General features: G+C 39.7%; 1 long non-coding RNA gene across 1 annotated transcript in view; it reads left to right on the top strand.

Moving 5' to 3' along the window:
* LOC117954416 overlaps positions 1–21,834 on the top strand; it is a 305,368-nt gene that overhangs the window by 37,010 nt on the left and 246,524 nt on the right. The window contains exon 2 of the long non-coding RNA XR_004658818.1: positions 17,371–17,375. This is a non-coding gene — a long non-coding RNA (uncharacterized LOC117954416). The remainder of the gene's footprint in view (positions 1–17,370; positions 17,376–21,834) is intronic.

The following is a 21,834-nucleotide window of genomic DNA, read 5'->3' as shown; positions in this document are numbered from 1 at the left end:
GGGGGGGCATGCATGAAGTCTCGAACCCTGGACCTTCTGCGTTGAGTAGCATAAACCTGTGTTTTATATCTATTTAATTATCCAGACACAGAAACAGAAGCGTGGGTTCTCACCGCATTATACATTGAGCCTTATTCATCTTCACAAAGCAGGGGATATTATATTAAAAGACCATTATTTGCAGTTGACATGGTGCCTAAAAATAATTAGGCTTCAGTTGAGGAGTTTGCTGTTAGTTGCAATGAGTGTACATTTGTCTGAGTGGACCTAAGGATAATTAACAGTGTATGTGAGTCCTGCTGGAATAAAGAGAATTACTGGCAATATCATGATTGGTGATTTGGAGGTAAGAAATTAGAGAAAAGACACGGATCATTTGCTGTTTTCAATCTGCCAAAAGCAACACTACTAAACTTCAGGCAGTCACACAGTAAATTACTTTGATTTCAATCTCAGTCACATTTTAATCACCCACAATTCCAAAATTAATTTAAATACTGTTAGCAAGATAAGAATGTTAACAATGAAAAGAACTTACATGTACCGAAAAATGCCATTTTGCATCAACATTTATGTACAAAATAAAACTTAAGCAAATAACATTCATGTGTTTGGATAACAAATATACACTACAGTAGACCTATGTGTACTATATCACTGACATAACACTTTGCCACCAGTGTTTTTAAAAGCCTTGTTATAGATTAGCCCAGACGAAACCTTTTAGCTCTTTCCTCTACTGGTTGGTGGTGCTTGTTTGCTTCTTCTCAGCTAGTGGTCATATTTAAATAAGCCTATAATAAAAATAATTTGCATTGATAATTAGAAGTGTTGATTATTTTTTTAGTACTGTTTTCTAAAAGTGGCAGTGCAGTAGAGTGACACAGTCACTTATTGCAAAATAAAAGAAAACTGTTTTGTTTGTGTAATATATATATGTACATATGTATTTAAATCCCTGGTTATAGAAAGAATTTTCCTAACGTACAGCATATTCGCTGTTTCTATAACAACCAGTTGTTGTAATAAAAATACAGGTGTAGAGACCTGGGAGAGCTCACAAAATCCCTTAGAGGTGTCATTTACTACATTAAATTAAATTAAATTTATTAAATGTCTCAAATGTGCCAGCCCCACGCTGACCACCTCCCATGGGTTAAACTGGTAAACAAGCTCTGTGCGAAAACTGAGAGGATGAAGTAATTTCTTACTCATGTCAAGTCTGGCAACTGTGTGGCACCATACCTCCCCGGCATTTCTGGAGACAATGATGTCATAGCTGTTACCTCAGCCCTGCACTGAGACTAAGTGCTGTAAAGTACCACTGAGGCCACAGGCAGGTGACTCTAGCATCACAAGTGGCCCCAGCTGGGCTGTAATAATATCCGAACTTTTCATAAAATACTCTCCCTCCAGACTTGTATTTCTCAGATTGAGATAATTATGTGCTTAAAGTTAAATTGGTGCTGTATTAAGTCTCTTAATCTTCATCCTGTGACTCATTCTGTTTGTAAGCGCTAATTGCAGTTTATAAAAATTAAATGTGCACATCCAGATTGATGTGGATACATTTGAAATCAACATTTACATTAGAAAAAATGTTTCCAGCCACACTTGTATTTTCAAAAATCTTACAAAAATGATTGATGAAAACACAGAAACATTAAAACAATAGAACAACTTGTTCTTTCTCTTTTTTTACAAATTTCTCTTTTTTAGATTACAAATACACCACCACTTAATATGGGTTGGGCTGGATGAATAGACTGACATCAGCAAACTGACACTGATGTGACTGGATGGTCTTAAGGGTAAAGATCCACTGTGTTTCCTCACATATATATATACATGCATTATATATACAGTACATATGTATTTAGATATATATATATATACATACATACATACATGCATACATATATATGAACTTTCAGCCCATTGTGCGTCAGTAGTAGCCACATGTAATGGGCTCTGACAACAAGAGACAGTAGGGCCTCACAGAAATTAGACCCTTTTGCTTTGAGTAACGTAAAACAATTAAGGAGACCTTAAAGGAAAAACATACTTAAAGGATAATTCAGCATTGGTTTGTTTATTTAACTTTGGTTGAAACTTGTTTTTATGGTTTTGGCCAACACTGCATTCACAGAGTTAACTGGTGAGATTGCCACAACAAAGTCCAATAAGGCAAAGAACACAAGCATGAGAGAACATAATGTCACAGTTATTACTGAAATATCCATCATTTTACAGACCAATTTCCTGGTTTAACGTTGAATTACATTACTCATTGTGTGTGTTCACTTTTCCTTTAACCTCCAAATATAATCAGGTGAAACCGTTTTTCTTGCCCCTTCAGATTTTTGTTGTAGCAATGTTGTAATGTTCTTAACAATTTTATTAGTGAGTATGAAGCTAAGAAGCCCAAACTGTAATAAATGATCCTCAAATAACCAATGTCTTTACTTTACAGCAACCAAGTTTTTAAGAAGTACAAAGTGTTGCCAGAAATGTCATAAACTGGTCATCTGTGGATTTCATTACTTTGACCAAACTTCATATCTAGGTATTGAGGTTAGTAATCATTTACTCAGCATTGCATGCACAGGCGTGACTCCTCTCAAAATCCCACAACCAGTTGACTTATCAGGCTTGCCTGATCCAGCCTGGTCTGCTATTGTCATAATTTACAGTGGCTCCACTCTGCTTGAAGGGTGCAAAGTGCTTCTAATAAACGGTTTAGAGTTTCCTCATCTGCTCGCTGCTTGCCAGCCGCTTTACAAAAGACTTTCAGAGTTTACTGACAGTAAATGGGGGAGCTGGATCCTTCCCCAAGCAATAGGGTGGAGGTGGAGCTGCAAGTGGGTAACAGATGCATATCCATGAAGACAGAGAGACAGTCAGACAGTCAGACGGACAGACACAGAGTATAAATAACAGACAAGCCATGGCATCCATGAGTGAAACAAGAGAACTATTAGGCCTTGTTGAAAGAGCACTTGTGTGGAGACAAGCCAGGCGATAATATTTCACAGGTAAAGAGATGTCCACATGACGATAACACCCACTAGCAGAGAGGATGAGTGGGGGATGAGTGAGAGGTCCCAGGCCCCTTAGTGGACCGCCCTCCCTCCACCCCCACCACCACTCACGGCTGAGAGGAGATACCACAGGAGCAGGGAGGCTGTTATTCTCATGGCTATCCTGGTTCATCAGCAGATTCTTATCATGCCTACAGACTCAATCTCAACTCCAGGTCAATGATGCACTCGCCCAAAAAAATCCTAAATAAATGCTTTTACTGAGACCAGCAATCTCACTCCTGGTCATCTTTAATTAGTTAGAGGCTGTTATGGATGAGACTGAAGTGAGGGTAGGTGGCGTATGATCTTTACTGTCTGAAGAGTGGAAATGTGATCCCCCGCAGGCCCTTCACCATGCTGTAGTCTGATGCATCTCATATCGCCGCCGTCATGCACTGGTGTTAGGGGTGCATTTAGCCAACAAAGAATATGAAACCTAATCACCTCCTTGGTTTTTTCTCCTTAAAGCATCAGTTGGTTATGGAATTAGAGGTTTACTATTGGATAGCGCTGGGGTCATCTCCTTTCATAAGAACTCTAAATTCTTAGTTTTTTATATTTACACAGACTCTGGCCAGAATTTCCACAATTTGTCCCTCCCCAGGCCACCACCCTGGTTGACCTCTACCCACAGTGCTTATGATTTAGTTGTTTATAATAGCACTCTCGTCTTTAAAGGGGTAGTTTGACATCTTGGGAGAATTAGTGTAATAAATATAACCGACAGCAGCCATCTAGCTTAACTTAGCGATAACTGGAAGCAGGGAAAAATGGCTACTGGCTTTGTCTATTCTTTAAAAACAAACTGAACATAATAATTAGTCAGCTTTTTGGATTGGTAAAAAAGATGGGTTACCTTTGGACAGAGATAGGCTAGCTGTGTCTCTGTGTTTACAATCTTTATGCTATTCTAAGCTAAGCTAAGCAGCCACTAGCATCATATAGCTTCATGTTTACTGTAGGAAAAACAGTATCCTCACATTCAACCACAACAAGAAAGCGAACAATAACAGACATTTCCAGAGCTTTAACTATTTCTTTAAGATAACAAACTGCCATCTCAAACAGTTGACTCTTGGTCGTTTAACTATTGATTTGAATGTCTTGTCTGATGGCACGGCCTGAAAAAGAACAGTTAGGATTTGGTTTAACAGAAAAAAACAATACATGTTTTATTTTATCTAAATGCACACGATTGTAGTGTACAGTTTTAGTTTGGTGATTTAGTGCTGTGTTTAGTGTGAGATGGGGAGGTAACGTGTGGGCTGGGGGTTCAGTTTAATTGAGTGAGACAGGATGAGATGTCCAGCCATCCCCCCCTCAGAGAAATGGAGAGGGACAGAGCCGCCTATCTGGCTCTGAATTAATCAGCCGCATCTCACTGGTCAGTGAACTGTAGTTCATTAGACCGGTGGGAGAAGAAATAAGTGAGCAGACATGAAGAGGGAGAGAGGAGCTGGGAATGCAAAATGATCAGGAGATTCATGTAACTATGTTTAGTGGGTCAGTATGATCTTTATTGGTTTTCGCTGTCACTAGTTGTAACTCCAGGGGGTCAGAAAGGGAAGGCACAATTTGGCTTAAACACCAGAAAATAAAGTCATCCAATTTTACTGAGTTTAAGTGGATTAAACCATATTGATTGGTCCTATATGCCTGCCCTTAAAGACCATTTTGGCAAAACTAATCTCATCAACATAGTATTAAAATATTAAATCTGCAACAAAATGAATCCAACTTTGCATAGTCTAGCAACCTAACTCAAATGTTTTTATATTGTTGTTGTTAGGATGTTTCTAGAAGGATGGAAAGGAAAGGGAACCTCAAACAATGATGGAACTACTGAAACAAAAAGTGAAAAACACTTCTGCTCTGAACTGTGACCACAACAGAAGTATATGAGCAATCATTTGGTGTACGAAGGTTACTGCCCCAGGCATGTTAGCCTTTTCTCAATTCAGAAAGAAAGTAACGCTAATAAAATAGTTACTGAGCAACGGAAAATGTAGAGAAAACTGATAATTACTGGAAAGCCCAAGAAGTAACTTAATCACCATATTTTGTAAATAATGGCTCTTTTGCTGTTTTTCACTGGGTTCGTCCAAAATCACTCCCTAAATCAACAAAATAACATGAGTTGACTTTGCTGGAAATTTGCATGTAAACCCGTTGCCTTGAACTTTATTTAAACAAGATAAAACTTCACAAGTCAAGTTGTATTAACACAGCGGTAAGTTGATTCAGTAGACAAATCAAGTGTACATTTACTAAAAATCATTAGTAAACACATTGTCTGAAATAAGCATGTTTAGTCAAAGCTTTAGTGCGTAACTTTTTTATGTTAATGCACGTGGGGCGGGACAAACACTTGTCTTTCAAATTCCCTCTGCACGCGAGAGGAGAGCGCTACAACCAATCAGAGCAACGCAAGTGGAAAGATTAAACTATCGCCTTCTTTATTTTCAGGTGGCAGGGAAATCACGCGGCACCGTGGCACCTCTGCCGTCATTGTGTTAAGCCCGCCCACCGACTCTGTACACGATGCGATTGGCTTGACCAGAGTTTGGTTTTTCCAGGTCCTGAGCTAACATTGAGTTGCTACACCACCCTGACTACCAATTTAAACATCATCTCCACAAAACCCTCTCTGTATCTCTCAGTATGGTTATATTCAGAAAGTTGTGTCCCCTGGCAACTTTTGCGCGCAGAAAACTTAGAAGATACCTACCTTGTCTGAAGAATCCATGTGTTGTTAATCCTTTGCATCCATCTTGGCTACATGCTATCATTACTTAGAATTCCTCAGGAAAGAGAATGAAACTACGCACCATAGCTTTAAACATGCAAAGAGACATATTCAATATCTAACATTAGGATGCTTAAAACTACATTAGAATTAATTCCGTGATATAACTATTGTTTTATTCTTTATTACATAATGATTCTGAGAAAATATCACTCAAGATATCACTTCCCAAATTAATGGATTGTAACCAACACACTATTTCTGTCTGGTGTATTCCACAGCAAGAATCATTTCACTCAGGAAACTAAACCATCAGGTTTTAATGTGGGCACCAGTATGAAGGATAGAAAACTGTTTCACTGCCCAGAAGCCCTCAGTCCCCACCCGGGTCTCGTTCATGGTGCAACAATAAATGCACATTATCATGAAAACCAAATCAGCAACACAAAACTAAAACCCAGTTAACATTAATGCAAACCCAAATTATTACCAGAACATTATTAAAACACATTTCAACTAGGACAGTAACCGTTCAGAACATCTATTTTTCCCATGAGCCACTTCAGTGCAGAACAGTTCAATCATGATCTTAAACGGATTATTACAAAAAACTGATGTGATTTGGGTAATGAACGTGGTTATACATCAAATTAACTTATTATCATTATTAATAAGAGATGTCTCATGAGCATTATGGAATAACACGTTGAACGTTGACACAAAAGAGGAAAAGATAAGACCAAAACACTTCATTAGAGCTAAAGAAATTGAAATATAAACCAAAAAAAAAGTAATGCATCAATCCACTGTCCTTCGTGTTGGCAGCACACTCTCTAGTCAACTCTTTCACCCAGTTCATCCCTCTATCCTGCACCCCTCCATCCTTGCAGGAATGTGTAGATATGGATGATAAAGGAGGCGGGGAGCTGAGCGAGGAGAGGAGGGAGAACTTAAGCTGCTCCTTGTAATAAGCAGAGGAGTAAAACTGTGTCAGAAAAATGTTGCGCCCTCGTTCTTCTTCTCTCCCCTCCCTTTATTCTTTATGGGTCTGTAACTGCATTTGTTACTCGTTTGATGGGCTGGGGGAGCCGTCCGGGCCCTGGAGTACAAGATATTATTCTTCACTCACCCCCTCGGCCCTCAGCCCTCCCAAAATAACAGCCTCCAGCCTACTGTTTAAAGTCTCTCACCAGAGGGAGTAAGGGGGAGGAGAGCAGAAGGGAGGGGAGCGAGGAGACAAGCGGAGAACGGCTGAAAGATGTCTCCATAGCTCTCCTCTGAAGAGATCAAAGTGGACTCTTCCTTCAACCCTGTGGCACCATAATGGTTTGGTGGAGTCAGAGTGAGAGCCCTCGCTGCTCAAGATGTTGTAACATGGATGATTAGTGACAGTGTAATACTTTGAACATTCTCCGTACAAAGGGAGAACCCAGCTGAGCAAGAGGCTTTAAACTTTTGGGGGGGAGAGAAGGGGTGGAAATATGGGGGTGCCTCGGCCACAGGAGAGAATTAAGGACTGAGATGTAAAAAGTTATCGTATTATTTTTTCCCTTTTTACATGCGTCACGGGAATAAAGAACAACAAAAAGAGTGTGGGAGGCCGCATGCATGCCTGTCATACTTGTAGTTATTATAACAGATTAGGGAAGTCTAGGACATGTTTTCAATCCCTCAATAACACATCTGTACAGGAAAGCCATGCATACCATCCATCCATTTTGCATTATGTTTGAGTAGATATATCTTTATGCACCTTTTAATTTTGATCTGTAAATAGAATCATGAAAAGTTTGACAGGATCTGAAATGTTTGGGATGTAGAGAGTGATTACTTCAACACATTATAAGCTTTGTGTTGTCTGCACAGGTGGGGAACGTATAATACGGTGTTCAAGTGGTTATTTTACAATACCAAGTGGAAATCAGAGTGGGCATCAACATATTTATTTTGGTTCTGGGGGTGTTTGTGTGGTGGCTGGGGAAGTGAGTAACTTCAGCATTACAGAGGATTATAAGGGGTACATGTGCCGTCATAGCTTACATAATCATAACATACTTTTTAAAACATATGAGGTATGGCATTAGCACAACTGATTAAACATGTGTCTTATTGAGTATTTTATGGTAATAATAATGAAATTATGGTATTGTCATGTTATCATATTGTCTGTTTATAATTATTATTATTTTTATTATTACTGTTACTTTTTAATTTCTTGTCAACATTAATACAATACAATGTAACAAAGAAAAGATGCGTTTTTTTCTCAAAAAAATGTGCTTGAGTAACAAATGGTAGGTACAGAACGTTACTTAAGTGCATGTTACAGAGTACATGTAAGTCTTCACAACCCACCTCTGATTATCCTTTGAGATTTCTAAAGACTGAATTTAATTGGCTATACAGGAACAGAGAAAAACAAACCGAGAATAGCAATCTACAGGACAACCATGGTTCTGTCTCTGATTGCTCGGTCCTACCATGTCTCAGTCTGACTGGTGCCTGCCCTGTGACTTTGTACAGAGTCTTGTCAAAATCTCCAAATTCCCAGGTTGTGACTAAAAGCGCATGCTTTTTCAATGATTACTCACTGAGAGCCTTATATAGCAAAAACAACACACACTGGTCTTACTAATTTATGAAGCCAGGGCCACTGCATGGCTGTGTATATTGCAGACAGCGCTAGACAACAGTCATCTAGTTCACTTTGGCTTAGAGTTTGAATTCTTTTCTTTCAGTGGAGAAAAGTGAAAGTCAGTGGATGGAATATGAAAATGACTTAAAAATAAAAAAAAAGATAAAATATCGGTGTAAATTGAGCTTCATCTGCTCTGTCAGATTTGGCGTGGGTGTGATTGCTTGCCTTTTTTACCTCGGCACTGTAAGTACATTTTTCACTCAACAAACTTCTTCCCTTCCTCACTTTATCATTTTTGCAGCGAGGCATAAGGGGACATTGACAGGATAAATCGAATAGTACTTAGAAAAGCCAAAGCATTCCTAACAATTATGTAGCTTTTCTTGTGGCAGTGAAAGTAATTATTCTGGACAGAAATTTTGAATCTATGAATGTCACTTACACTTTCCCAAAACAAACTTCACTACTTTCCCTACATTCTGCTCTCTCCCTTGCTCACTCCGGCACTAAAAAACTCTCATTTTACATTAAGCATTTAATAGTTTGTCCATTCATTCTGTTATAACCAATAATTTCACAACAGCTATGGATCAAATGACAAAATGTGAGAAATGGGTCAATCGTACGCTGAACCAACATGAATCATCCTCTGACTCTGCACCCCCTTCAGCTCTACGGCTCGTTTGACTGTCTCCGAGGTGTCAAAAGTATTCACATTCATTACTCAGGTAGAAGTATAGACACTGGGGTTTAAAAAGACTTCTGTAGAAGTTGAAGTATCAACTCAAGCTTTTTACTCAAGTAAAAGTGTACAAGTGCTGGTTTCAAAACTACTGAAAGTATAAAAGTAAAAGTAATGCAATGGGGGGAAAAATACTATCAATATGCTTTTTAAAATTAGACGGCGAGTTTTGGAAACAATCAGCTTGTGAGACTTGGGTGCGCAGAGTTTGCAGCGCATTTGAAAAGAATTGTTTTTGCACCCAACTATTTCAAAACAGTCTTCCAGGTACGGCCAGGGATGTAGAAGGCTGGTCTTCCTGGCCACTAACCTCCTCGCTGGTACTTGGTTGGGCCATTTTGCTCAAGTTCTCCTGACTCTCCGCTCTGGTTCATTTTATTAATAAATAAGTATTCAACATGGTAACTAAATTAACAGAATGAGGAAAACAACACCAGCAACTAGACTGAGCTAAACCTTAAATTGCACTGTTGATAATTTGTAAAAAAAAAGGGCTCTAATGGACCTTATACAACAACCTCCACTGCCTTAGTGTGAGTACAAAAAAACGCCCCAGTGTGTCTGTACGGCAGACTGATACGGTCACTGCAAGGCTTAAGATACAGGCTATGTAATCCACTTATCTTAAGTGTGCTTTGCTTGCCTCACCTGCCTGGCTTTTAAGAAGAACAGGAAAGAGTGAGGGAAGGAACCGTTCACCTGGCCTCAGGCAGCCATGACAGAATGAACCACTGCACTCTTCTCCACAGCATATGAAGGGCACGTGTTATCGCATGTTGGATCATATCACAGGTGGGGGTGTTTTGGTGGTAGCTTTATGGTTCCAAAGTACAAAGCCGGATGTTGTGATATCGTCTTTTTAGTTGTAATGTGTGATGCCGTGTGTGTGTGTGTGTGTGTGTGTGTGTGTGTGTGTGTGTGTGTGTGTGTGTGTGTGTGTGTGTTTATAACATCTGCACCTAGCAGATGTACCCTTTTCAAGCCCCTCACACTTTATATTTAGTCAAAAAATAGTCTAAATATTCCTTTTATAAATAAACAGGTTTAAAATTAAACAATAAATGAGCCTTTTATGGCTCAGAATAGACTTTCTGTGTGGCTTTCATGTTAGAGGAAGTGCAAAACAATCATATTGTTACATTGTTACATTTCCTTCTCTTGCTGTGAAAGCCTAACATTGATCTTCATGAGGTCACAGGCACTCATTTGGGCTCCCTGTAGATTCTATTTACACCATATTATAAATAAGCGTAACTTGTGTTGTAAGGATATTTTTATAATTCAGTGAGCTTTACAAGTAATCATAGAACACAGAAACAACCCCACTATTATGCTTTTAAAAACAACAGGAGAACGAGTTATTGCTACAGTCTCCGATAATTTAAGAAATATTACCAATTCATTCTACAGTATTGACAGATGCCGTTTTTTGTAATTAAGATTTGGTATATCTGTCAACATACTTAAGTATGTGTATGTAAGTTATATGGCTTAAATGGAGACTTTTATTTAGTTTAGTATAACTTAGAGTTCTTATTGGAGCATTTTAGGGCCAATACTGATATGAGAAAGTTCAAAAAACAATAACAATAATCCAATTCTCACTTTTAACAAAAACTCATCACTTCCAATGTGAAAAGTGTGCAGGCAAAATTCAAAAATTTTAGCATTTGTATGTATGTATATCAAGTATGAAATGTCACGTGTGAAATATCCACGAACCAGACTCACCTATATGAATCAGTTACTGTTGACAACATAAATTTGCATGTTCCTTTGTTTTGTATGAGATATCATAAAACACATATTTAGGATCACTCACATTTAGTTTACAAGTAAAATATGTAGGCCCACATGGCAGGATATTTTACACTCAAAAACTAAACTTTGCAGTCTTTAAAAATGACCTCAGATATGCCTGCACCTAAGCATTTCTGTAATGTAATGTGTTATCAGCATATATACTATTTTTCGTTACTAACAGAAGTTAAAATTGAAAGATGAAAGAAATAAGTTTTGGCCTGTTAATGTTGAAAGAACAACTGTCTGAAAGCTACACATTTCAATATTTTTGATTAGTCTATGGAGGTTACTCCAATTTACACATTTCAATTTTGGAAATAACTATAATGCAGCTCATATTAACAAACCCACAGCTTTTTAGGTTTAGCATCTTTCATCTCTTTGTTTTGGTTTCACAGCCCAGAAGCAAAACTTAGGGTGCAAATTGTTAAGTTGCAATGCCCCCAACGGATCGAAAAATAATGTAGGTTTTAGGTTAGTCATAGTTTAAAGAAACCAACATTGACTGGTTGGTAGATAGTGAGATGCAAGAGAGAGACCACTTTTCATAAAAAATTCCACATTGCTGATGGCTGGAGTAAAACTGACAAGAGCAAGAGAGACATAAGATGAGAGTGAGACACAGAGAGCGATATATTATTCATCAGAGATGTCACAATGTTGAGTCGTGTACTTAAACTTGGCAGGGAGAGTTGAGTGATGTGCTGTACGCATATGAAAAAAAGAATCCTTGATTATCTGTTAACAGTCATTGGCTCGCTCTCTCACTGTCAGGACCAATTATCCAGGCGGAGAAAAACGCATTCTTCTTCTGCAGCTGGGATAAATGAACTGACACACTCTGTTAGACAAGCTGGGGTACCTGCGAGGGGCAACCACAGACAATGGCACAAAAAGAACACAAGGAGGTTAAACAGTCGGCTATTCCCATCTCCACAATTAGCAATCAACTCTTTTTTTTTGTCTTGAACACATAATGCGTCGAAGAGATACTGAAGAATCAGACTTTATTTTTCTGGTCAGTCTCAACTAGTAAACCACAAGGCTGTGTCTGAAATGTCGTGGAAAGTCCCTGCATGTAATTAATCTTTTTGTCCCTTAACCCTCTCCGTGGTGTCTTATCCTCCACCTCCTCCACCTTCACCTCCACCCCCTTCGACCCTCACACTGCTGTAGACCCCAGCTGTTGCTGCTGCTGCTGCTGCTGGTCCATTTGGTGGTAATCAGGTACAGGCCAGAAGGCCCACATCCTCTCCCTGATTAACACGTCTCAAATTCTAACACAACTCTCAGCACAACTCCTCCTCTTCTTGAATATTTGACAAGAGACTCCGGATTTGCTCACCTTCTGAGAGATGAATGGCCCTCTTGTTGACATGGAAAACAGCTCCGTCTTTGCTGCCCCGTGGTAGACTCTTTCTCTCACTCTTTTTTTTTGCCTTTGAAGAAAGAAAATAATGTGCCCTCTAAGGTCTAGCCCACGATTCTTTTGCTACTGATGGGTTTCAATGCCATATTTGTTTATTTTACCAAGCCAGCGGTGGAAGTGTTCTCCTTTTTTGTAATCAGCTGAGTTTCTGAAAAGTTCCTGGCCTTGGGGTTTTCTACCTGTAGTGGAATCTGGACCATTCACACGCTCCATTACCACGGCTGTCAGGCTCAACGAAGTCAAGGCACAACACCGCAGATTAATCCATGTTCCAGGAAATTTGCCGCAGACAATTTTGTCTGGCCAGAAAAGTCTGGAAAGAGGGGGAAAAAGCTTCATTGAAGCTACATTGTCCAATAAAGTTTTCCCCTCTGATCTCCCAGTAAATGAGGTGCATTGTGATCAACCAATATTTACACTATGAGAATTCCCTGCTTGTGGTTTGCCGCTATTCCACTGATTGACAGTTGGTGGCAGTAACAAGTCCACAAAACAAAGCAACGTGCCATGCTGATGTGTACAGAGAGGCAAACAATGCAGGTTTAGAAATGTTTTCTAAAAAATCTGGCTTTTGCAAATGTTTTGTGAGGAAGGAAATGCATTCAACATGTTCTCAGGTCTACAGGATACACACAAGGATGGTGGTAAGAACAATGAATACAGTGTTTCTTTTCAAGAAAGCTTTCTAGCTACTCAGGTACAACACTTGTCAAAATTCATGGAAAAATACCGGTATGTTGCACAAAAGCTTTTACGCCTGGCAGAGGTGGAAAATTGGAAATGTGGACATCTTAGCTAATTTCATTGCAATATTAAACTGTTACCCCATTTTTCCTGCTTTGTTATCCAGTAATAATAATACTGTAATTATTAAATGTGCACTCAATAATTAATTGAGAAATACTTACACTGTAATCTGTTTAAAAGTCCCCTTTAAACACAAAGTTTTCACAGCCTAATTCCTTAATCTTGTGTCTTCTTCCTCTCTACACATGTTTCTCTGTATAATTGCACTGTAAAGTGAGTCCTGTGATCTAAATCTATTGATTTTACAGAATTTAGTTTAAAACGACAAAGTAGATCCAACACCATCATGATCATAGGCAGTCTAATTTTGGGCTGCACCTTTGAACTCTCACATTGTTTGAGTCAGATGTGATTCAGTTTTTAGAAACAAGGTTGTCTCCGTGTGTATGAGTGTGTGTTTGTGTGATTTTCTTATTAGGATGCAGCCTGTTACAGAAACTGGAGTAGGCTTTGTTGTTAAATAATCAAAGACTGCAGGGGTCTCTTCCCTCTTCGGCACAGGCTGGAAAGTTTACAACCTTTCCGTCCTCCTTGTATTCATCAGTTCTTTTCTTTTGATACATTGAACATGTCTGACTACATTTCCCTCCGGTGACATGTTTCTTTTTATTCAATCCCAAACATGGTCTTTTGTGGCAGGGCACCCCACTGCCAAAACTACTTAGAAGTTTCTTTGAAGCCTTTTTTTCTGTCTTTGCTTCATCAACCCTAGAACCAGGGTGACAACACTTTCAACTTCACAGTAGTCACACAAGCTCACAATGCTACTGATGTTGTCCTCATAGGTGGCACCAAACAAAAAGAAAAGCTTCCTTCTTACATATTTGTCCTGACAGGGTGGCATACAAAATATGAATAACCTTTTCTAAAATCCCAGTATTTGATTACAAGGGGATTGTTTGGCCAAAGTTCTATTTCTAGTTTGGTATGGCATGAAAAGGAAGTGGCTGATTGGCAGATGCATCTGCTTCAACACCAGACTCAACAGACTGAGTGAGGTCCTGTACTGTAACCCTAAGAACTGCATGCCTCAAAACTGCAGAGGGATGCTTTAATTGTGTTTGGATGAGGAAGTTTGCATAGATTACAATTCAATATACACTATGAGGAAAAGGTTTCTGTAGAGGCATGTGATTAACTTAATTTCTCAGGGGAAAGTACTTTAGTTTGTTGCACAGGTTCAGATGTTTCCCGGGTCTCTTTTTCTTAACCTGTTGGACACTAGGGAATCTTCCCTAATGAAACCGCATCGTAACTTCATGAACAGGTGACAGCATGTGGTAAAGGTTAGGTACCAACTCCCAATGTGTGACCACCTGGCACAAATGAGCTCCCCCTGAGTAGATTTACAAACCCTTCATCTGAAACCTCAGTCCTTGAACATAAGTCTCTCCCCCCCCCCCCCCCCCCCCCCCCCCCCCCCCCCCCCTTCACCAATTTTGGCTCTTAAATCTTGACTCTGCTGCAACAAACACATTCAGAAATACACACATGGCCTGTGCATGAAAACAAATGCATGCAGACTCCCCTAGCCATCCTTGAAACAAAAATGTAGGAGTGTGAAAGTGACAAAGTGGGTGTGCCAGATGAGCTTTGCCATTATTTGTCTAATGGGGGTAGAAGATGAAATCTGCCAAGATCTCATCCTAGATCTCATCATAAAAAGCTGCTTAAGTTTCCTTTTCCTATTTGTTCTCTACATTCTTGCCGAAGCCTGGGATCATGAAGAAAACCGACAACATTTTCTATGAGATGGCAAAAGGTCTTAGTCTCGCTGCATTTGCATTGTATTACATTTAAAATGATGATCATGCATTAACACCCGTGCGGAGAATGTTAATTGCATATTATCTTTTTAGAGACGTCAAGGACAGACACTTAGCAGTCTTGATGCAGTTTTACACTGAAGAAATAACTCTGAATAATTCAAAATATGACTGATTTGTTGTTTTAGAAGAACAAACATGGCAATAAACAATTTAATATATAGAATGTGTGCAGGAATTACAACACATGTTGTTTTTCTCTGTTGTTTCTTGACATAACTTGCCCCCTGAGAGATACATCTAAGTAATTAGAAGTAAACTAAAAACAAGGAGTCGTTCTTTGTGTGAAGTGAGCCACAGAGAGAGGCAGAGAAAGAGGAGAGACTGATTTTTTACACTTTCTGCACAATTTCCTCTCTATTTCCTCCCTGAAGACCCCTGTCTGCAGAATGTGCAGAGTATGCTTTCTGTAGACAAGAGGCTATGGAACCTGCCAGAACAAAAAAATATGAAAAAGAAGAGCGAGAGGGAGAGAGAGAGAGAGAGAGAGAGAGAGAGAGAGAGAGAGAGAGAGAGAGAGAGAGAGAGACGCTCCTCCTCCTTCGTGCACTGCAATACAGAAAGATGGAGTTATTACCCAGAAAACCTCACTGCCTTGTTTTTTTCACTTTTTATCCCAGAGTTCCCGGAACACTGAGCTACTATTACGACTAGAATACTGGGACCGCACACCAGTTACCCGCTCTGACGTTGAGAAGAGGAGAAAAAACAAATGCTCCTCGTGGCGGCCTTTATTTCTGTCCTGCATCACGCCTAATTGGTGTTCATGTGAGACAGCCAATGGTAGACTGGGGCTGAGGTTTAACTGTGGGTAGAAATATTAGAACAGTGGGATAAAGTTCCCAGCCTGCCCCTCTCTTAACCGTCTCAAACATTCGTCTTGGTTTTGGCTAATGACAGCGAGGAGGCTGTTATTAGATAAGCTACTTGACTGAACACTGCAAAAATTGCTACGTGAATTTAAGCCAGTCCTAATATTCATCAGTCATTTCTGGATCATATACTGCATATATCCTGTATATATTAGGTGTAATCACATGCATTTTACACACACGTTTGAAGAGCTGGAATTGTTGAAAATGGACAATGTCAAAAATTGTTGCAGATCAAATTGTTCTCATGTTCAGATTTCATAAATACAGACCATGTGTCCATCAAGTACCCCAAACGTCCTTACCTTTTTCCACCTTTGGTGCTAAACCTCTGTGTACAGTATTAACTATGTGACATACTCCCACACACAAAGTTGTTTTCGTTAACATGAGTTTTCCCAATACCTGTAACAACACGTTTGCCCTTGTTACAATCATTAAAATAATATTTGCGTTCACAAAAAAACAGTCTTGGTCCTCTATCAGTTAGTCATCATCGTTTTTGGTCCATTTGGAAGAGAGAAAAAAGACTAAACATCAACAAACCATCCCAACGAGGACACAAGTTTTCACTGACTGATGAATGTGAGATTTGTCCTTTAAAGCTAAGGTTAATGTCGTCTCTCGGCCTGATGTGTCTCGGGACAAGTGTTGACAACGGCTGCAGTTAGTGGCCATTTGTCCTGTACAAACTAAAGCCCAAGTCAAAAGGCTACTTGAAGCACCTTTTAATACGAACTGGGAGAACCTGTGAAGCAAAGCTGTGCACAATGGGTGTTATAGAGCAGAGGAAGTTGGAGTCAAAGAAGGAAGGATGCCCTCTTAAAAACCAGGAAATGAGACTCCAGGATGCCAACTGCTCACCACCAAGGATCAGGTCACACAGCGAGATACTTACTCACTCTGCGCTGTCTATTTAACCTTCTGTGCTGGCACACATCTAATTTCAACACACGTCGGTCATAGTAATAAAACACAGGAATGCCACCTTTAGACAACAAGGAAAAAAAGGTGCTAAAGGTAATTAATATTCTTAAAATAGACGACAGCATTTAAAGCGTCTGTTCCCATCATGGTGCACTTTAAGTTAGGTGTGTCTTTATTTGTATCATATTGGTTTCTCGGACAACATGGCATAGCCCATATTTTCCTCCTCTCTCCTAATGAGTCATCAACCACTGCTGACATTGTCTGTCAATAAAAGATCACTTCTTGTGCTCTTAAATCAAGCTTGACTGCAAATTGTAAGGTGGTTCAGTAAAAGCCTACTCCCATCTGGTACCAAAACACACACACACACACATAATGACAAAAAATCAGCTCTTGATATTTTAACAGTGGGAGGATGCAGAAACAAGGCCAAGGGCTGGGAAAAGGGAGGAAGGAGAGGTGAGATGGGCCGATAGACACAGTCATTAAGATAGCTTGGGTGTCAATGTGATTCATCAAGCCTGCAAAGGCCATGGCCCGCTGCCAAGAATCAAGGTGTGGCACTTTCCCTCACCAATCACTGTCAATGGTAGCGTTCCTCGCAGCCGGTTTGCTGTTCTTGCTCGTGCCATTAATATCAATATAGATGAATTAGAAATGAGAAGAAACAAGTCAATTTATGTCCATTTAATCTGACTTCCAGAGAAAATGTAAGTCTTCATCACACAGTATATGTATAGTATAACTCTCTCTCTCTCTCTCTCTCTCTCTCTCTCTCTCTTTTTCTCTCTCTCCCTATCTGGTGCTCTCTCTCCTTATCCCACATGCATGGTTTCCTTTATATTCCCCATGAACTCATTTATAAGTCAGACTTACCATTTCGTCAATTCAACATAGCACAAAGCTGTCAGGAACCCAAACAGAAAATGACACAGATGCCTATAAATATGGACACATCTTTATTATAGTAAAGTACAGTTAGTTAAATTGGTTTTCTTCAATTAGTTCAATGTTTTAAAAACATACAATGTTTTAAAAACACAATTTGAAAAGACAGATTTAACAGAAAAATTTAAGAAACAAAACTTCAATACAGTCTATTATTTATAGTAGTATAATTATAGTGAAAAAGTTCCATTATTTTATCCCAACTCATTCCTGTGCATCTTTCATTCTAAGACTGTACACCAAAACATATCAATAGTTTATAGTTAAAAAATAAAAACAAAATGCTTATGCTCCAATTAGAACTGGTTTTCTCAGCTTGTGTCTATATAATTTGTAGATAAAGTCATGTTGCTATGTAGACGACTTGCTCAGTGCATTCACCAATGAATAAAAGACCCCAGAAACTCAAAAATGCACCAATAAAAGTAGTAATTAAAAATACCATTTAGGGAGTGTTTGGAAATAAGCGCATCAATATCAGGATAGACATTTTTGTCTTTCCACTTCTTCTGGCTCTTATGTAATGCTACTCAACCAATGCAACGCAGGAACTGTGCCTCTGCACGTTTACTCTTCACCCATGACTGGGATTTCTGGAAAACAACATGGCGTCATTGCACCTGAAGCTAAAGTTGCACAATGTGTCAAGCATAACACACACATGCCCATACGGTCAAACCCACCTTAAAACAGTCCAACTCTTACTGCAACTTAAAGGACGTAGCTAAATTGAGGAGAGTGTGTTTTTCCTTTTTAAATTACCCAGAAAATGATGTGTGTTCCATCGCTGTGAGTACTGTCTCTCCAGGCGATGATGGATGGATCCGTTGAATGTCTTCCTATTAAGTGACTGTGTCCAAACACAAGCTCCGATCTACCAATTTGTCTCTGTAGCAAGCCAAAGCTGATTAATTCCTTGTACAGTAGTTTCTCTCTCCCTTCATTCATCCATTTCCCCTTCTTCTCTTTCGTCAGTTTGTTCCACCTATGCCCTGTCAAGCATCATGTGACCAAGGTGCACTGCTCCCCGAGTGGCCTGGCCTTACAACAAGCTCTGTACAGTGAAAAGCTCCACAAATGGCCATTCATATCAATCACTAAACACCATCAAACAGGCCTTCTGTTTCCCAAGGCATTTAGGCAAACACAGCCAGTCCTGTTCTGAAAGGAAAAGTTGCGTGTGACCGAAATTCAAGGTGCTAAAATGGTGTTGAAACTCAAAAGCGACATTCTCTCTGCAGGTTTTTATCAACATAGTGGAGGTGACACTCAAAATTGTTTAAATTTTCAACACCTTTTTGATAAAGTTTGCAAAATATTTCATATGGTTTGTGATGTGTTGATGAAAGAGAGCATTATGCTGATCTCCAGGGGTGTGCTGAAGAGGGAAAATTAAGTGGAAGAGAAAGCTATAGCTTAGGAGGTGTGAGAGGCTGTCAGGGTTCCAGTATTCAGCATCTGTCCCCTGAGCAACAGGACAATCTGTGTGGGGACCAACATACCTCACTGCACAAAGGATGTCCTGTATTTTTCATGCACACACACTGAACCCCACACTGACCCCCTGAAGCTTTTCTCTTTGTCACAAGGCACACGTTTCTGAGCCCAAGTTACAAATACTTGTTTGCTGACAGTCTGTTGGTTTTCTGAGCTGCAGAGCAGAAAAGTGAGGAGCTTAAACCCACATCTCTTTTCCCCAGGCTGATAAAGTGCTCTGATAAGCTGCAAGGTGCTGGTGAAAAGTGGCTGGCCCTCAGCCCCCAGGGCTACAATATGAAAGAGTGGCTTGTCTGGAGCAAAGCAGAACAGAAGAGATAATGAGGCCAGAAAAAAAGCATGGAAAAAAGTCCAGAAGAAAGGAATTGGATTAATGATGAAGTGGTCTGGGTGCAGTGTGCATGTCTGTATATGCGTTAGCTCAGGTATGCATCTATGTGTGTGTGGATTCATTTGTGAGAACTTACTTTTGCCACCAGCTGTGGGCGGTGAGAGGGGGGTAGGGTGTGTAGAAATGGGGGAGCCCTGCCATGTGTTTATGTTGACTAATGAGCTAATTACCCAACCCCTAATCTACCTCAACTTGTGTCATTTCACAGGAATGCTGCAGCAGTCAAACGCTTGCAGATTATGGGTCATTTCCTGACAGTTAAAGGCAAACTACTACAGCAGTAATTCCTCCACACACCAGGCGTTTAACCACAAGTTCTGCAGCCTCTCCATTTGCCTCTTTGGTGATTTGGTTTTTGATGTATTTGTTTGAGCACATATTCTTCTTTGTCATCCCTACTATAATAAGCACCAGCCCAGACTCCCATCATTTGTACAGTTTAAATACATCATCAGTTTTTCATTATTTTAACAAAAATGGCTCAAATCTGTGCAAGTCAGATTTGGATTGGTATTCCAGATGAAAGCACCAGCATTATTTACGGATTTCACTGTTTACATGTTAAACTCACGTCGCACTTGTTTTGAAAAGTATTTTTGAGCCATTTTGACATGTCCTTCATGTAATTGTTTATTTGTGGCACCACACATACTTATGTAGAAAGTAAGATGTGTTTAAATGCAAATGCAAGGGAGTGACACATAATAATTTGATAAAAGTGATGTCACTTGAGTCAGAGTCGGTTCCGGCTGAAAATCAAACTTTTGAAATTGAGAAAAAGAACTGGGGGTGTGGAGTAGAGCTCTTAAACTCACTCGGATTAAGAATCTGACTGGGCCAAACCCACAAGGTTCTCAAGATGCCCCCAGTTTTGAATCGGTTTTGAATGTCAGGAATAATGTATGGCATGTCTTGTGACCGCCATCTTCTGAATTTATCTTAAAAACTGAAAAATCTGTGGAAATTCAGGTCTGGCCCAGAACCGCTGCCATGGCTTGGGTTGGGCTTGGACAGAAACATCGCGGGTCCATGTAGGGTCTACGCAGATTATTTTGGTTTGATCATGTGGAGTTAGAAAGACATGATCTCACAAGATCTCTGTAACCCTCATCTCTGCTTAAGGCTAATGGCTAATGGCTAATTGGCTACTCTGGCCACTACTGGCATAACACACTGAGTTGCATTGTGGGTAAATAATACACCAAGTTTTGGCAAAGATGAAGATGCGTGCAATATCTCGGGTCCTGCTGTATTGTTTTTGTCCAAGATAGAATCCGACACCGTAAGAGGAGTTCAATAAGGATTTTGGGCAGTGCTCTTTAACCCAGAAAGATGTCTTCAGAGAAAAGTATAGCCAATAGCTTTAGATACCCACACAAAAGCTCTTCATGACTTGGCTGAAAAACTGCCTCTGTCAGGATGTTCAATATAGCTTGACATTCAGCAAAACATTACAATGCACCTGAGAAGTCTAAATGTTGGGATATTAGTTTAGGATTTGCTTTTAAATGGGTCAGCTGAGTGCTGACCAATCCGCTCAGCATTACATATCTTGAAGTATTGCTTGCTTTCATCTAAGTGTTTCGAAAAAACGTAACATGAAACGTGACGTAACGTGAAATAGTTACCGCTCTACACTGGAATTGTCAGAAGTAAAGTAACTCATTTTTAATTTTTAACTACTTCTTGAAGGTGCATATTTTTCAACTGAAACATTGTAGATGAAGGTAAAAGATTTGATGAAAAACAGGCAAAAGTTTAAAGTACTTTGGAGGATTGAATTAATCAAGTTTCTAAGTCAGACAGCATGGGAGGTCTCCATCCCCTTCACCCACAGCGAGAGGTGTGAGTGGGGATTTAGTGAACTCCCCCCCCCCATCCTCCTTGTTCATCATCCACCTTCCCTGGGGTGCGTGCTACTCGGCTCCCCGTCAACAAGCTCTCATCCATCACTCCTAAGATTTCACTTTAATAGGTGGTCCTCTTCCTCCGTTCACACACCCTTCACACACATGGGGAAATTGTGGCTAAGGAGAACAAGACAGCAGTGGGAGAAGAGTATAACGTGGTATTGTTTGAAATGTTTTGACATCAATAATCTTTGTTGCCTATAGTATACTAT

The sequence above is a fragment of the Etheostoma cragini genome, chromosome 12 (genome assembly GCF_013103735.1).
Source record: "Etheostoma cragini isolate CJK2018 chromosome 12, CSU_Ecrag_1.0, whole genome shotgun sequence".
In the NCBI taxonomy this organism is placed as follows: Eukaryota; Metazoa; Chordata; class Actinopteri; order Perciformes; family Percidae; genus Etheostoma; species Etheostoma cragini.
This window is presented reverse-complemented; position numbering and strand designations above follow the sequence as displayed.